This window comes from Cervus canadensis, chromosome 2 (assembly GCF_019320065.1).
Source record: "Cervus canadensis isolate Bull #8, Minnesota chromosome 2, ASM1932006v1, whole genome shotgun sequence".
Taxonomy (NCBI): Eukaryota; Metazoa; Chordata; class Mammalia; order Artiodactyla; family Cervidae; genus Cervus; species Cervus canadensis.
Window position 1 is genome coordinate 74,565,303 of NC_057387.1, and position 16,773 is coordinate 74,582,075.

A 16,773-nucleotide genomic window follows, 5' to 3' on the forward strand; every position below is an offset into this window, starting at 1 on the left:
ACCTCAAATAGCCAAAGCAGTCTTGAGAAAGGGGAATGGAGCTGGAGGAATCAACCTTCCTGACTTCAGATTATACTACAAAGCTATAGTCATCAAGACAGTATGGTGCTGGCACAAAAACAGAAATATAGACCAATAGAACAAATTAGAGAGCCCAGAGATAAACCCACACACCTATGGGTATGTTATTTTTGACAAAGGAGGCAAGAATATACAATGGGGCAAAGACAACCTCTTCAATAAGTTGTGCTGAGAAAACTGAACAGCTACATGCAAAAGAATGAAATTAGAACACTTTCTAATGCCATATACAAAGATAAGCTCAAAATGGATTAAAGACCTAAATGTAAGACCAGAAGCTATAAAACTGTTAGAGGAAAACATAGGCAAAACACTCAACATAAATCAAAGCAAGATCTTCTGTGACCCACCTCCTAGAGTAATGGGAATAAAAGCAAAAAATAAAAAAGTTTTTAATTAAACTTAAAAGCTTTTGCAAAGCAAAGGAAACTACAAACAAGGTGAAAAGACAACCCTCAGAATTGGAGAAAATAATAGCATAGGAAACAACTGACAAGGAATTAATTTCCAAAATATATAAGCAGCTCATACAACTCAATACCAGAAAAACAAACAACTCAATCAAAAAGTGGGGAAAAGACCAAACAGACATTTCTCCAAAGAAGACATATAGATGGCTAACAAACACACATGAAAAGATGCTCATCATTGCTCATTATTAGGGAAATCAATCTGGAATCAAGATTTCCAGGAGAAATATCAATAACCTCAGATACGCAGATGACACCACCCTTATGGCAGAAAGTGAAGAAGAACTAAAGAATCTCTTGATGAAAGTGAAAGAGGAGAGTGAAAAAGTTGGCTTAAAACTCAACATTCATAAAACTAAGATCATGGCATCTGGTCCCATCACTTCATGGCAAATAGTTGGGGAAACAATGGAAACAGTGAGAGACTTTATTTTGGGGGGCTCCAAAATCACCGCAGATGGTGACAGCAGCCATGAAATTAAAAGATGCTTGCTCCTTGGAAGGAAAGCTATGACAAACCTAGACATCATATTAAAAAGCAGAGACACTATTTTGCCAACAAAAGGTCTGTCTAGTCAAAGCTATGGTTTTTCCAGTAGTCATGTATGGATGTGAGAGTTGGACTATAAAGAAAGCTGAGTGCCAACGAATTGATGCTTTTGAACTGTGGTTTTGGAGAAGACTCTTGAGAGTCCCTTGGACTGCAAGGAGATCAAACCAGTCAACCCTAAAGGAAATCAGTCCTGAATATTCATTGGAATGACTGATGTTGAAGCTCCAATACTTTGGCCACCTGATGCGAAGAACTGACTCACTGAAAAAGACCCTGATGCTAGGAAAGATTGAAGGCAGGAGGAGAAGGGGACAACAAAGGATGAGATAGTTGGATGGCATCACTGACTCAATGGACATGAGTTTGAGCAAGCTCTGGGAGTTGGTGATGGACTGAGAAGCCTAGTATGCTGCAGTCCACAGGGTCACAAAGAGTCAGACATGACTGACCAACTGAACTGAAGTGAACTGAAACTAACACGATATTATAAACCAACTATACATCAATTAAAAAGAAAAGAAAAACCCTCATAGAGTTATAGTGAGAAACAGGTGATCTACCACTTATTCAACTGCTCGCTCAGAGCCCTGCACATTGATGAATTACACATAGCAATAAGAATGAATATTGTTACTACCAGTCTCCAGTGATTGCGGCCAATTTTACCCCCAGAGAACCCACACCTTTCAGACCTTTGCATGCTTCAGGGGCATTTGCCTTATATAGGGAGTTCAACTATACTGTTGTTTTTCCTGCTCTGACTAAAGAGGACGAGAAACACAGTGCATAGGTTAAAAAACAATACCTAGGGCTGTATTTGTATTTACTGCAGAATAAATAGCATAGATGCCCTATTTTGGGTTTATAAATAAACTTGGAGAAGATCTGCAAATTTTTATGCATTTCTAAAATATGCATTTTATCATAGTTATTGAGGACTGAGAAATCTGTTAGGAATATTGACATCAAAAGCAGTGTTAAGTCTTAACTACAGTAAAGTTATTAATATGGAATTGGGAACTATAACCTTTTCCAAACCACACAATCAGAATGACTTTGTATCTTATATCAAACAAAAGTGAACTGGTGATTGAATTGCCTCTAAAAATGCTATAATATAAAAATTCTATGATGTGCCCAACAGATTGTTAAGCGAAAGGGGAAGTAGATTTCTCATCCTAGCATAGGAAAAGTGCTTTAAGTACTGAAAAGGTATTGCAAATTTCTCTGAAATGTCCAGTGCAGTTTATTAGCTTGCTTTATCATACAGTGCCATAGAAAACTATAATGTAAAATGTGAGAAACTGGAAACCAACTTGATTAAGAAGACTCAGAACAAAGACCTCCTGGACATAGTTTTTTTATTACCTCTACAATCATCTACTCATTTTTATTACCCAGAAAATTTTATGTGAGGTATTATGGATGTTTTATAGCATATAGAGAAGTTGGACAGTAATCTCAAATTTACCATCTACCTGGTGAGAAGAAATGGTAAGCACGCTGTAATTGTAACAGTTACCCATCAGTTGTGGTGAAGAAATGCAAAGGGGCAAAATGGTTGTCTGAGGAGGCCTTACAAATAGCTGTGAAACGAAGAGAAGCTAAAAGCAAAGGAGAAAAGGAAAGATATTTCCATTTGAATGCAGAGTTCCAAAGAATAGCCAGGAGAGATAAGAAAGCCTTCCTCAGCAATCAATGCAAAGAAATAGAGGAAAACAACAGAATGGGAAAGACTACAGATCTCTTCAAGACAATTAGAGATACCAAGGGAACATTTCATGCAAAAATGGGCTCAATAAAGGACAGAAATTGTATGGACCTAACAGAAGCAGAAGATATTAAAAAGAGGTGGCAAGAAGACACAGAAGAACTGCACAAAAAAGATCTTCACGAACCAGATAATCACAATGGTGTGATCACTCACCTAGAGCCAGACATCCTGGAATGTGAAGTCAAGGGGGCCTTAGGAAGCATCACTACGAACAAAGCTAGTGGATATGATGGCATTCCAGTTGAGCTACTTCAAATCCTGAAAGATGATGCTTTGAAAGTGCTGCACTCAATATGCCAGCAAATTTGGAAAACTCCACAGTGGCCACAGGACTGGAAAAGGTCTGTTTTCATTCCAATCCCTGAGAAAGGCAATCCCAAAGAATGCTCAAACTACAACACAATTGCACTCATCTCACACGCTAGTAAAGTAATGCTCAAAATTCTCCAAGCCAGGCTTCAGCAGTATATGAACCGAGAACTTCCAGATGTTCAAGCTGGTTTTAGAAAAGGCAGAGGAACCAGAGATCAAATTGCCAATATCCGCTGGATCATCGAAAAAGCAAGAGAATTCCAGAAAAACATCTATTTCTGCTTTATTGACTATGCCAAAGCCTTCGACTGTGGATCACAATAAACTGTGGAAAATTCTGAAGGGGATGGGAATACCAGACCACCTGACCCACCTCTTGAGAAACCTGTATGCAGGTCAGGAAGCAACAGTTAGAACTAGAAATGGAACAACAGACTGGTTCCAAATAGGAAAAGGAGTACGACAAGGCTGTATATTGTTACCCTGCTTATTTAACTTATATGCAGAGTACATCATGAGAAATGCTGGGCTGGAAGAAGCACAGGCTGGAATTAAGATTGCCGGGAGAAAAATCAATAACCTCAGATATGCAGATGACACCACCCTTATGGCAAAAAGTGAAGACGAACTAAAAAGCCTCTTGATGAAAGTGAAAGAGGAGAGTGAAAAAGTTGGCTTAAAGCTCAACATTCAGAAAACTAAGATCATGGCATCTGGTCCCATCACCTCATGGGAAATAGATGGGGAGACAGTGGAAACAGTGTCAGACTTGATTTTTTTGGGCTCCAAAATCACTGCAGATGGTGACTGCAGCCATGAAATTAAAAGACACTTACTCCTTGGAAGAAAAGTTATGACCAACCTAGGTAGCATATTAAAAAGCTGAGACATTACTTTGCCAACAAAGGTCCATCTGGTCAAGGCTATGGTTTTTCCAGTGGTCATGTATGGATGTGAGAGTTGGACTGTGAAGAAAGCTGAGTGCCGAAAAATTGATGTTTTTGAACTGTGGTGTTGGAGAAGACTCTTGAGAGTCCCTTGGACTGCAAGGAGATCCAACCAGTCCATCCTGAAGGAGATCAGTCCTGGGTGTTCATTGGAAGGACTGATGCTGAAGCTGAAACTCCAATACTTTGGCCACCTCATGCGAAGAGTTGACTCACTAGAAAAGACCCTGATGCAGGGAGGGATTGGGGGCAGGAGGAGAAGGGGACGACAGAGGATGAGATGGCTGGATGGCATCACTGACTCGATGGGTATGAGTTTGAGTAAATTCCGGGAGTTTGTGATGGACAGGGAGGCCTGGTGTGCTGTGATTCATGGGGTCGCAAAGAGTTGGACACGAATGAGCGATTGAACTGAACTGAACTGTGGTGATGATATCATTGTTTTTCTTGATGTGGCAATATGTTGAACATAATTTCTCAAAGACTAAAAAGTTGGAAGACAGTATTATTAAGTTTGAGAGTCAGATCAGTGTTCAGGTCCTAAATATTTAGGCAACTCATAAACTCTCTCAATGGGCTTCCCTGGTGGTTCAGTGGTAAAGAATCCACCTGCCAATGCAGAAGACGTAGGCTTGATTCCTGGGTTGGGAAGATCCCCTGGAGAAGGAAATGGCAACTCACTCTAGTATTCTTGCCTGGGAAATCCGATGGACAGAGGAGCCTGGCAGGCTATAGTCCATGGGTTCGCAAAAGAGTCAGACATGACTTAGTGACTAAATAATAACAATTAACTCTCTCACCCTCACTTTTCTTTTCTTATAATGGGAATAATTATCATAGTATCAAACTCAGAGAATTATTGTGAAGATTAAATGAGAAAAATGCTTATAAATAATTTAAGAACAGTTTGTGGAATACAGCAGGGCCTCAAGAAATGGTAGCTAGTTTTAAATACATTGATAAATCTGAACTCTGCCTGAACATTGCTTCCTCCTGGGGAGGGCAGTAGTTATAGAGGTACTTACTTGTTAAGAGCAATTGTGAAATATTTCAGGGATAATGACATTCTCAATCTTTCTTAGTATACAACATCAGGAGATCTAGGATTGTTCTAGGGTAGCTATCTTTCTATAAGCTCTAATTAGGGAATAGGAAGAAAGGAAGGGAGAAAGAGAGTCAGTTATGAACAACTTCAGAAGTAGAGGTGATTCAGAGTTAATGGCTATAAAAAACCATTCCTCTCACTCATCAGCTGGGAAAATCAACAATTTACCATGCACAGATGTATGTATAACATAGGCACTGACAATTTAAAAACTTAAAACCAGTTTCACAGCCTTTAAAATGAAGAAATGAAAAACTCTGAGGATTCGATTTATGATGTAAGCTCTAAGACAGTAATGAATAAGAAAGACTTACTGGATATCAACAGGAAGAAATATTCCCTCAGGCTTTTAATTCAGCCAGAACAGGTGCTTATGGTGTCGAGTGGGTGTAGCCATGGACTCTTCAAAAGGGCTTAAACAGAGAGGGATGCATTCTCCTTTTCTTTTGGAAAATCTAAATTGTTCATCTTCCCTTCTGGAACTGCCTAGCAACAAGGCAGTTGTCATGTTGGGATTTGGTTGGCATTCATTCAGGAGATAAAGCAATAAGAACAGGAGATCAGGAGACTTCTAAGGAATCTGGGAGTGTCAAGGCATGGCTGGAACTCAAAGTGGCTAGTCTGAGAAACTACTCAGAAAGCAGGTCAGAAATTAGGTAAACTGGCAGGGGTCAGGGAGCACAGATGCAGAACAGCTCCAGGCAAATCCCTGAGAACATAGTCGATAGATATTTTTGGAGCACCCTGTAGCAAGTTCTGGGAAAGCTCACTGAATCAAGGATATATACATGCAGTCATGGAACGCATGTGGTATTAACAACGACAATAACAATGATAATATAACAATAACAACTATGATCAATTCAATGTAAAGGTCATAGGAAATATTCTTCATGCACAGTGTCATTTAATGCTTGCAACGACTTTGACTCACCCCCAACTTTGACTCACCCCACATTACCAGGTTAGGACCCATATCTGAAAAGTTCTGTGACATGGAAAACAAACTTACTTATGGTTACCAAATTGGAAAGGCAATCAGGGCAGGATAGATAAGGAGCTTGAGATTAGCAGATACAAACTACTATTATATAAAGTAGGTAAACAGCAAGGTCCTACTATATTGCACAAATTACCTAATGTGGATTTCTTTTCTAGAGTTTTCTGGTATCTTCTGTCTTCATGGCAACACACTTCAAGTTAGCTCATTGAAGAATAGAACTCATTGCTTTACTTGACAAACTTTGACTAAGATACTTAATATCCTGAAATAAATCATAATGTAAAAGTATATATATACAAGCATTTATATATGTATCTGAATCACTTTGCTATATAACAGAAACTAACATAACATTGTAAATCAACTATATTTCAATAAAAATAAATGAATAAATGGCTCTGTCAGAACCCCATCAGTGCTTCCTTCATAGCACTTTGCTCACTTGGAATCATTTCATCATCTGTATTAATTTTGTGTCTTTGTTACTAGACTGTAAACTCCAGAGGTCTGATGTTTGCTCACCTAGTACCAAGCACAATATTTTGAACCTCAATAAATACTTGGTGACAATCTTATGAATTTTTGGTAGAGTAAAACCTGAAAAAAGAAAGACACCCAAGACCCCCTGAAGCTCAAGCTTGCCCAAAGGCACACGTAAGTTGCAGAAGCAGGATTTGAATCCAGGTCTGGTGTGACTGCCAAGCCTGCACAATTGTCTGCTATGAATACTGAGAAAAGAATACCAGAGTCCTAAGTATCAAGAAGACTGGAACAGGAACACATGCCACCATCAGAAATGGAAAAATGCAGAGAGCACTGGCAGTTTTGGGACAGGCAGGTAGGCAGAGAGAGCTATGTAGCTGGATGCATGCACAGGTGAGTCCAGTTAATGAATGTCAGGTAATGAAATTCAGAGAGGACAGAAGAGGCTTTTATGGAAATATTTGTAGGAAACAATGAAATACTGAGAGGTCAAACTCTGTCAATAGCAAGGTCTTTTAAGTACTTCTATCTTTCTGATCTGGCCTGGAGAGAAAGCCTCAATGATGAAAGTCAGCCTAATAAACTAACTGATTCAGTATCAAAATGACTATCAAAGAATTGAAGTGCTTCAAAGCCATTTAAAAACAAGTACATAAACCACCCACACACACGTTGGTATACTTGGATCTTTAACATCTTCCATTTTTCACCTGTCAACATGCTTCTGAAAAAAAAAAATCTAATGCCAGAGCCCTTGTGTTAGAAAAAGATTTGCATGAATATAGCCAAATTAATTCTCATTTTGAGCCCTCAGATCTCAGCATGGATAGCACCAAGCTCTTGGGGGAAGGGCACCACAATTCCTTCCAATCTCTCTTAGCTTTCCAAAAATGAACTTAAAATTTAAATTATATCAGAGTATTTATTACTCATACACAGATGCAAGACAATCTCCTCTCAAAAAAAAGAAAAAGAAAAACCCAAACCAAAAAACAGCCCTTCTCTCCCCCAAAACCAGAGTGCCATCTGTAGCCACTCAAATTCATCCAACATCCACAGTAATTGTTTAAAGACACAAATGGAAGCATGACCTTCTCCTAAAACTCCTCCAGTGGATTTCCACTGCCTCAGAATAAATTTTAGATCCGCCTCTGTTGCTCATAAACACAGCCCTGACCTGAATCTTGTCTTCCTTCTTTCTTGCCTCCTTCCTGCTCCTTCCCTGATCTCCAGCCAACCTGGCTTTCCTTTTGTTCCTTAAGCTTACCAAGTCCTAGGTCTTTGACCCTTGCAAGCCTCACTCCTCAAGGATCTTCACGTGACACAGTGTGAAATATCTCAGTTCAAATGCTTTCTGGGACCCCCAAAGAAGCATTTACCACCATTCCCCATTCTCTTTCACATGATACTTTTTTTTCAATTGATTTTACCACCATCTGAAATTCTCTTGTTTATTCATTTGCTTTGTTAGTCTTCTCATAGTAGGATGCAAGCTCCATGAGAGCAAGGACTCTCCACATCTTGTTGACCTGTAACCCATACCTGGAACTATATCTGGATGCTACCTCACAGCATCCCAAAGCCACCACTCTGTATCTTAGTCAAAGTTTGTCAAGAAAGCAACAGGCTCTATTCTTCAATGTGCTAACTTGAAGTGAGTTGCCATGAAGACAGAAGATACCAGAAAACTCAAGAAAAGAAATCCACATTAAATAATTTGATCTGGCACTTAGATTGAGCAGATTAGACTTTGCTGAAATTATATATTAGGCTTTGTAACTAAGGCAACATAGATTTTAGTTGGACACACTTTTAAATGTATTTTAAATTGTCCCAACTACAAACTCACCATTAGAAATAATATTTTTACTGTTTAATAGAATGATATACTATAGCATTCCCTGTTCAAATAAATAACTCACCAAGTTAAGAAAGATGTTTCTCTTCTGGTATCCAGAAATGAAGAAAATCATTAGCATGCTTGAAAGGTGGAAGGTACAGGGGGAGGGTTTAACTCTAGCAGGGACACATTCTGAAACCCTAGTACTAGATCACAGAATCTTAAAACTAGTTAGCACCTTCAAAATTACCTAATCTAACCTTTCACTTGAAGACAGAGCTTCCTAGATATTAAATGTAATAACAGCTCTAATACTACATTATATGAAAATTTGTAGCTTTCAAAATACTTTCACATATATTTTATGCTTGATATTTATAACCTAGTCAGAAAGGCAAGAAAGTTCATATCATTTACCATCCTATATATGGGACAATAAAGAGACAGTGACTTGCTCAAGTACATAGCCAGAACCTTGAAACAAGCTGTAAAAAATCAATGCCTACCCACCTGGCAAATTCTTGGCTTCATTTCCACAGCTAATAAAGAATGGTGCCAAAAGATGTTAGAATTTTTAAAATTAAAATCAATTTTTCTTCCTACTCTTTGCCTTCTCTTCCCAATGTTATAAGGCTACCCAAGGTCTCTTGGACAGCAAGGAGATCAATCCAGTTAATCCTAAAGGAAATCAACCCTGAATATTCACTGGAAGAACTGATGCTAAAGCTGAAGCTCCAATACTTTGGTCACCTGATGCAAAGAGCTGCCTCACTGCAAAAAACCCTGATTCTGGGAAAGACTGAGGGCAAGAGGAGAAGGGGTGATAAGAGGATGAGATGGTTGGATGGCATCATCGACTCAACGGACACGAGTTTGAACAAACTCCAGGAGATGATGAAGGAGAGGGAAGCCTGGCGTGCTGCAGTCCATAGGTTCCCAGAGTCATACACGACTCAGTGACTAAACAAGAACAAAGTCACCTCTACTGGTTGGGGTGGTGCCAGGACTAGAACCCAAAACAAAACTTGTACTGCCTCACCAAGCTAACTTATTAAATGAAAACCAAGAATTCATACCATCTCATGAGACTTGATAGGAGCCATTCTAGCTCAAAACACTCATCAATCTCCAGTTACCAGTCTAAATGTCTAACACCAAAGAAACAGTAAAATAATGTATGATGTTATGGAATATTATACAACCAGCAAAATGATGTCTTTGGAGATAATATCATAAGGGTCGTAATGACAGCTAACATTTGTTGATCAAACATTTACTCTGTAACAAATACTATTCTTTAACTACATCATATATCACATGTATTATAAAAATAATATTAACTATAGGTAACATATCAAGTTCATTTAATCCTTATAATAACCTTTTCACTAGGAATTATCTCATATAGAAGAAGAAACTGAGGAACAGAGGGGTTAAAATATTTTCCTAAGCTAGCATAGTTGGCAAGGGTAGAGCGATCAGGATTTGAACATGGGAACTTTGTCTCCAGTTCCCATGCTCTTAACAAATACCCACGCCTAGGATGGTGACTACAATCTAATGGAAACTGAAAAAGTTATGTGTATAAACATAACACATTGGTTTTAATTGATATAATTGATATAAATCTGTATTTTTATTATAAAATTACTAAGAGCTAGCATTTATTGAGTACTTACTTAATACCCCAGATAAAATCCAAGTGCAATCTGTATATAAATCTTATTTAATTCTCCACCACCTTGCAGTAGGTATTATGTCCTTCACTTTACTGATGACATTGCTGAGGCTTAAAGAGCTTCAGACTGTCTCTTCCCAAAGTCCGTATTCTACACTCCACAAATGGCAGCAGTATTTATTGTTACTTTCTAATAATGAGATTACTGTTGATTTCAATTTCTTCTTTGTATCTTTCTAAGTTTTCTACAATGAAACCTTGTCTTTGTCTTCCTTAAGATGAGAGGAACACAAATAGAAGAGGCAGAATGTGTGAGATACTAGATTTAAGTGCATGCTCCTGGAACCAGAATGTGACTCTCTGCCAGGGGAAGCCTACGCAGCAGATGGATGCTTTGGGGAGAGCAGAGTGAGCAGAGTTCTGGGTACTTCCTGGCATCCAGGAACCATGCTGAAGTCTTCTATGTGCCCAAGAGAGTAACGCTGAGTAAGTCTTTACTATGGACCAATACTCTTCTAAATGTCTTACATGTATTAACTCATTTAATTTTCATGGTAACCACATGCTGGGTTGCTTGAATATCCTCCATAGGGTCTGTGATCCCTTGACAGGACTCATTCATTCATTCACTGGATATTTATTGAGCACTTACACATGCCATGTGCGGGGAGCCGGCCTGACTGCTCAGGCCCCTTCTCGGCCCTGAGAAGGATCCAGAGGTCCCTCTCTGTCCCGCCACCCCTGATTTATTAAAGTGCAAACTGGCCTTTCTCACCTCCCTCAAGGTAATTGCTGCAGCCACCATTTGCCCATTCTCCTGACTCTGATAAGATTATCGGGCTCCTGTGAATGGTTTATGTCTAGGTAGTCTTTAACTGATTGTAAGACGCTGGTGCCATGCTCTGCTAGAGTTGAGATAAAACTCCTGAGCTAAAACTAGTGTCTGCAGTTCTGCACGTATGCATGTCTTTGATCTAAAATTTGGTGAGTCCTGTTAGCATATATATGTATGTTACCCCTCAATAAAGTCATCAGAATCAGTCACAAGCTGACTCCATCCCTCTCAACCCCATCTTTCCGAGTCTTTCGTTTCTCAGGTGCTCTGGTGATTGTGTCCTCGACCTGTTTGTTTTGCCGGCAGGTCCGGCAGCCATGCATTGGTGATACAAAAATGATTAAGACACGGTCCCAGCTCTGACAGAGTCCTTGGTCCTTGGGGAAGGCACAAACAAAGTAGCTACATGAACAGAAAATAGCAGCTAAGATTTATTGACAGATTAACACTTTGCCTCAATGCAACATCAATCCTACCTAAGTTTCTAGCCCACCAGTCTGTTCTGTGGACTTTGGCCTTACTATGCTGGTCTCCATGATCAAGTGAAAAATTTCCTTAAAAATCTCTCTCCCTCTCTCTCTCAGCTTATTGGTTCTATAGCTCTGGAGAACTCTGATTGCAAGACGGTGAACTTTCTGTTTAATCCTTAAGACTTTTATGTGATTAAATTACCATGAGAAAGATACAGTTATTATCACTCTTGGGCTTCCCAGGTGGCGCTAGTGGTAAAGAACCCATCTGTCAACGCAGGAGACAAAAGAGATGCGAGTTTGATCTTTGGGTTGGGAAGATACCCTGGAGGAGGGCATGGCAACCACTCCAGTGCTCTTGCCTGGACATGGACAAATGAGCCTGGCAGACTACAGTCCATGGGGTTGTAAAGAGTTGGACATGACTGAGTGACTAAGCACATCATTCTCACTTTCCAGATAAGAAAACATGTTCACTGACTTCCTAAGGTCACACACATGAGATTGAACCTAGGTCTGACTGACTCCAAAGTCAGGGCTCTTAAACCTTCTGCTACTTGGCCTTGAAGAATGGGGACTAAGTCAGCACAGGGCAGGAAGCACCTCACCCTCAACCTAGGAGAATGTGGGAAGGCTTCCTTCCTTGAAGGGGTTGCTTTTGTTTGGCCTTGAATGATCAGAACAGACTGTCACCACACAGAGAAGGAAATGGACAGCATATGCAAGGGAAAGAGAAGGCAAGGAGCTCCTGTCTGGCCCAGGCGATGAGACACGAGGGCATACAGTGGCCCACGTGTGAAAATGTTGCCCAGCACACAAAGACATTTGCACCTTGCCTTTAAAGCATGAGGAACAATCAAAGGCGAGTGAGGAAAGTGACTTCTCTGATGGCTGTGAAGAGGATGGACTGGAAGGTAGAAACAGCAAGGTCTGGTCAGGTGTGGTAGCAGGGGATGAAAAAAGACAGAATGGAGCCAGGAAGGATATCAACAGCTCTTGAGGACCTCCTGTCCTGACATGAGGCAGTCAGAAAGGAAGAATTGGAAATGAATCCCAACACTGATTCTGCCTTGGCTACTTTGTAGACACAGTTCTTTGAATTAGGGACACAATGAGGCTAAGAGAAACTTAATGATTAAGGTCAATAGCACAGGAGTAGGGTTCTACCCGCTGCAGGGCTTACAGAATACTTTCTACCATTGCTACCATCTACCAATGCTGTGGGCAATTTTTCATATGTCATTTTTCAGTGACTCACTAAGGGCATTTATAAAGGTTGGGTGTACTAGGTGCACAGCTAGACCGCCAGTATTCTCGTTTTAGGCACTGTATTTCAACTTGGGGAAACTGCTCATTGTAGGAAAAGCCAAGTGACATCATCTCAACTGGCAGAGGTGCCCTGGAATGTGATGTTGAGGTAAGTGCTGAGGCCAGAGAGAAAGATGACCATGATTGATTAGTAATGTCTGCTACAGTCAATGAAGGGATAGTATAGGACATAGACACTGAGAATAGAGGATTATAGAATAGGCTAGTAATTAACAGTACGGCGAACAGAAGAGGGAACTCTGTAAGGCTTCTCTGCAAAGAGATGCAGCAATAATCTACCTGAAGAGCAAAATAGCAAGCAGTAATGCCTAGCCACCAAAAGCCACCCACATGTAACAACCTGAGAGACAGCCATCTGAAAAAGAAGCTGGCATTTGCATCACACCCTTTCGATGTTTTCATGTTTATGATCTCATTTGATTTTCATGACAGCTCTGAGGGCAGGAGCCAGCATTACTGCTACCTTACAAATGGGGAGGGTGAGGAGGCCAAAGCAGGTCTAGAACTCATTCAAGGTTGCATAACTATTCAGGAGATGAGTCTTTTCAGGTCCTCATCCTTCCCTTTGCACACCCCTAACTCACTGACAGCATCTGCTTTGGCAGCCTAGGACAAAGCTACAAATGGGCCCATTGTATGTGTACTCAGTAGAGAGATGGCCCTGGGGACACATTCATTTGTGTGCCTTTGGGCAGTTACCCAACCAGCCCCAGCACCTTTGAACGTGAAAGGCACCACAGGATCCAAGCCTTTGTCTATGCACATTTTTTGAATCATTACTAAAGTAAACTTTGACTTGTCCTCTTATATAGAGAATAAAAATCCTCGGGAAGGTTGTTTCCCTTGGCTTTGGTTTCCTCAACTGCAAAATGAGGCTGGATTTGATTGGTTCATCTTCCAGGGTAGCACACATCATCACACTTTCATGATAATGGCCAAGGCTTTCACGGAATCTCAGTGAACACCCAGCTGTCCTTCTCAGGGAGAAAGGGCTATTGTTTCTAGTAGGAGCCAGGCTTTTTGATAAAGTGTTTTGTAGAATGCAAGCTGTGAAAGTTTAGAGTCCACAGGACTAGTGATATCATATGTCCCTTCCCATGATAAAATTCGAGGAATTGGTCAGTGTCATTGAAAGGAGCTCACTGGACTAAAACACTCCTGCTTAGCTGGACTTCTTCAGGATGGTGACTGATCTGGAGGCTCACAATCTGATAATAAAATTAACTTGTTTATTTCTGAAGAAGGCTTTTGAAATATCAGTCAAATTCAGATGATCTGTTGTTGGCTTGTCAGCCAGAGACCTGGCTAAATTTCAGACACCAGCCAGATTTTCCAATTACAGCATTATATAAATAAAGAGCACTTGACTAGGAATCAAGATTGGCTCGTAAATGCTGGTTCTGCCTTTTGGTAAGGTTGTCACTTTGAACAAGTCACTTAACATCATTGAGCCTTGGATGCCTTCTGTTTGAAATAAGGATAGTAATACCTATTTATACCGCACAGAGACAGTGTAGAATAAAACATATACATGAAGATGTGGTACTACTATATACTAGATCTAGGCTTCTGAAGATGGAGTCTACAGCTGCCTTTTTTTTCAGTCATATTCACTGGGCCTAGCATTGTAGCTGAGACTAAAGAAAAAGCTTCAGCTATACCTGGTAAATGAATGAACATTTTGGAAACTGTGAGGTCTGTGAATCACACAATCTTACGCCTATGTCCTAAGTGAGCATAATTTCCTTCTACTGTTTGTTAAAGATATGTGACATGGATCACTCTGGGTCTTTTTAAAAAAAGCCTAAAATACTAGTACATAATAGAAGTCTATATGAACTCAGAAGAAACAAAAGTCTCTGATACATAGTCAAAATATTTGTGAATTGGTGTATAGTTATGATTCTGATATCATTTGTCATGGAGCTCTATCTTTTGCATGGACACGTTCAAGCCTAGAATTGTAGCTGAATTCTCAGCTCTAACTTTGAGCTTGGTACCATTAACTAAGGTAAGAGCATGATATGCCTCCACTTACTGAACTGTGGGGGAAGAATAAGTCTGACAGGCATCATCATAAGATAGTCATAGAATCAATGTCAGAAAAACAGGCTTCTGTGTACCCACCTGTTTCCTGACACATGGATAACACAGGCCCAGGCAGACTGACCTCTGCAAAAGGAAACTGACTTTCCTACCATTAAAGAGGATCCAGCAATTCCACTTCTGGTTGTTTGTCTGAAGAAAACAAAAACACTAGTTCTAAAAGATACATGCATCCCAGTGTTCATCACAGCCTTACTTACAATAGTCAAGATATGGAAGCAATCTAAGTGTCCCTCAACAGATGAATGAATAAAGGAGATACGATAAATACTTGAAAAAAAGTGAAAGTGTTAGTTGCTCAGTCGTGTCCAACTCTTTGCAACCCCATGGACTGTAGCCTGGCAGGCTCCTCTGTCCATGGGATTCTTCAGGCAAGAATACTAGAGTGGGTAGCCATTTCCTTCTCCAGGGGATCTTCCTTACCCAGGGATCCAACCCTGGTCCCTTATACTGCAGGCAGATTCCTTATCATCTGAGCCACCACGGAAAGAATCTAGAAACTGCTTGCAATGCAGGAGACCCAGGTTTGATCACTGTGTCAGGAAGATGCCCCAGAGAAGGGAATGGCTATCCACTCTAGTATTCTTGCCTGGAGAACTCCTTAATTGGTATTATTTACTTAGCCATAAAAGAGAATGAAATCTTGCCATGTGCAACAACATGGGTAGACCTGGAGGGTATTGTGTTAAGTGAAATAAATCGGAGAAAGACAAATACTGTTTGTTTTCACTTATATGTGGAATCTAAAAAACAAAACTGATAAACAGATATAATAGAACAGAAATAAACTCACAGATACAGAGAACAAATTAGTGGTTGCCAGAGGGGAAGGGGGTGGGGGAACAGGTGAAATAGGTGAAGGTACAAACTACCAACTATAAAATAAATAATAGGGATGTAATAGGATGCAGTCCATCCTAAAGGAGATCAGTCCTGAGTGTTCATTTGAAGGACTGATGCTGAAGTTGAAACTCCAGTACTTTGGCCACCTCATGCGAAGAGCTGACTCATTGGAAAAGACCCTGATGCTGGGAGGGATTGGGGGCAGGAGGAGAAGGGGACAACAGAGGATGAGATGGCTGAATGGCATCACCGACTCGATGGGCATGAGTTTGAGTAAACTCCGGGAGTTGGTGATAGGGAGGCCTGGCGTGCTGCGATTCATGGGGTCGCAAAGAGTCGGACATGACTGAGCGACTGAACTGAACTGAATGTACAGCATAGGGAAAATCATCAATAATATTATATTATAATAACTTTGTATGGTGAGTAATCCATAAAAATATTGAATCACTATAATATATACCAGACACTAATGTTATATTGTAGGTCAACTATACTTCAACCAAAAAAAAGAGAGAAAGGGACTCAAGGGTATGTGTCTATTTGTTCTTACTTCTCTGAGTCTCTCTCTTAAACATTCTCCTGACCTTTGCTCCAGACACACTGGCCTCCTTGCTGTTGTACCCACATTGTGAGCCTTTTACTAGCTCTCCCCGCTGCTACTTTGGATTGTTCCTCCAGATAATTACTTGACTGCTCACTCCCTTCCCTCCCTCAAGCCTTTGCTTAAATGTCTTCCCAGAGAAGCTCTGTGCAGGCAGGAATCTGTTTTATTCACTACTGAGCCTAGAACCTAGGCTCTAGCACCTAGAACTATGTCTAACACCTAGTATGCATTCAATATACAATTTTTAATGCATAAATAGTTCTATGTTCAGAGCTACATAGGAGAGTTGCATAAACGCATTTCTGTTTTTCAGCACAGCAAAAGCAAGGATGCAAAA

The 16,773-nt window shown here is 40.3% G+C and overlaps 1 protein-coding gene across 7 annotated transcripts in view; it reads right to left on the reverse strand.

The window, feature by feature from the left end:
- SGIP1 (SH3GL interacting endocytic adaptor 1) overlaps positions 1-16,773 on the reverse strand; it is a 228,096-nt gene that overhangs the window by 200,204 nt on the left and 11,119 nt on the right. The gene's annotated exons all lie outside the window — the stretch shown is intronic.